The following is a 2112-nucleotide window of genomic DNA, read 5'->3' on the forward strand; positions in this document are numbered from 1 at the left end:
TTTTTCACCATAAATCTAGTGTTCCACAATTGATTAAATGTCATTGCTCAGACAAGAAATATCACAGTGCCTTTATGTCTTTCTTATCTTCATGTCACATATTGATACCTTTAGCAAATACTATTAATGCCCTTTAAAACATATCATAAATTTGATCATTTCCCTTCCCTCCCCACTTCTCCTGACCCACTCCACTGGTCTCCTGCCACATCCCTCCCCTTGTACTCTGGCCTCCATCAGTACATTCTGCTCATGCAGCCCAATTGATCCTTTTTAAATCAGATTCTGATCTATCACTCCACTGCTCACAATGTCTACAGTGGATTCCAATCACACACTCACAACTCAATGAATCACAGTTCATGTGACCATAAGATGAACTATAATTCCCAGTTCACAGGTGAACAAACTGAGGCTCAGATCACCTAGTTAATTTTCCCAAGGTCAGCCATTTTTAAATGATTAAACCAGAATCGGAATCAAAGTTTGCTTCATCTAAAGATGATCTCACTTTTACTTAATAAAGAGAGTCACACAATTGCAAAGGCTGGTTTCCAGGACTTACTTTTAGTCTTAACTTGTGAAAGCAGATCTACAATCTGAAGGAACGTTTTCTACTCATTCCCAGCAACCTGGATTTCTTCTGTCATCCAGTTTGACAAGAGAGGGCAAAAGCTGCCTTATTACTTGAGGATATATTTTATTTCATTCGGCTGTCTATCCGTTTTCTCCATAAGGTCTCCTGGTTACTCAGAAGGTTGCTTTTAGATTTTAGATCACTTCCTAGGAATTCCATGGTCCACAGAGAAAACAAAAATTTATCACATTAGGATAATATATCAAAAGGGTAGTGAACTAACTATCCTTACATAAGAAAAATAGTCACCAGCCATCTCCCATTTTTCTCAAGCAACTTCTTTGCCTCTAATTTCTAAATAGAAAAATACCATTCAACAGCTTAGTCATCCTCACTCTATAGTGTTGGTTTGGTCAGATTAGCCGACTTGATATTTTAAAGAGACATGCTTGGGCTTCTCCTTAGGTAATGCTTTAAGCCTAACAAAAACGTCCTCAAAAATGTGGATCAGTTGTTAAGAGCATAGCCTCTTCTTCCCCATGCAGGCAACCATCACTGGACATTTTATTCCTTCTAACCACATTCCTCATTAAGTCCTACAATTGGAAAGCTGCCAACACTGATTCTTGCTTAATTAAATTCACTGGGAATTTCCACAAAATCTTTTAAAAATACCTATATAAAGATACTATTAGGCCAAATCACATAATGAGGGTCAGAAAGATGTGACATAAACAAAACAAAACAGACAAAACAGCTTTAGAACCATTGTAAGACTACTGCCAGTCAAGAATAAAATTTCAAGCCTGTCATTTTGTTTTAGGAAAGGTTAATTTATCATATATTTCCCCACTTGCCATAGCAAGTTTTTCTTTCCATTAATATTCAACTTATGCTGCCTTGAAGTGTGGTTAGATGCTGTAGATATTTATTCACAGATTTAGACATAACAACTATTTACTCAATTAGTAATTTTTTTTCAAGTTGGACCCCCTATTTATTGCTAGGAACCATGCTGTAAGTGAGGGCACAGCAATTAATGAAATACGGGAAAGAATTATGCAACAGGTCCTTCCTGCTTGGAACGTACATTCTCATAGCAGAGTCAGGAAGTGAATAAGGGGACAATTAGTAAGCTAATTAAAGTCTTCATCAGTGCTAATAAGAGACCAAACAGGGTACTCAGGGAGAATTCTACTATGGAGAAGGTGACCAGGGGAAGGCCTTTGTTCAAACTGAATGATTGATCTGAGATCCACAGGATAGAAAATGGCTACCATCAGAAAAATTGTTACAAGCAGTAAAACTAAGAAACATTACAAGCAATTTGTTCTCACTTTACTGATGGCATGTCCTATAAGTAGAAATGCTGACAATTTCACAGGGATTTTTATTCCAGTGCAATTTTGAAAAGGAGAGGTGAGCGTGGGCACTCTGATCTTCTTGATTGTGGTGGGAAAGCTTTCAACCTTGCCCTGGTGAGTGTGATGTTACCGTGGATTGCTCATATATGGCCTCAATTATGTTGAGGTACA

This window comes from Herpailurus yagouaroundi, unplaced genomic scaffold, assembly GCF_014898765.1.
Source record: "Herpailurus yagouaroundi ecotype Mexico unplaced genomic scaffold, PumYag 67924, whole genome shotgun sequence".
NCBI classification, from domain to species: domain Eukaryota; kingdom Metazoa; phylum Chordata; class Mammalia; order Carnivora; family Felidae; genus Herpailurus; species Herpailurus yagouaroundi.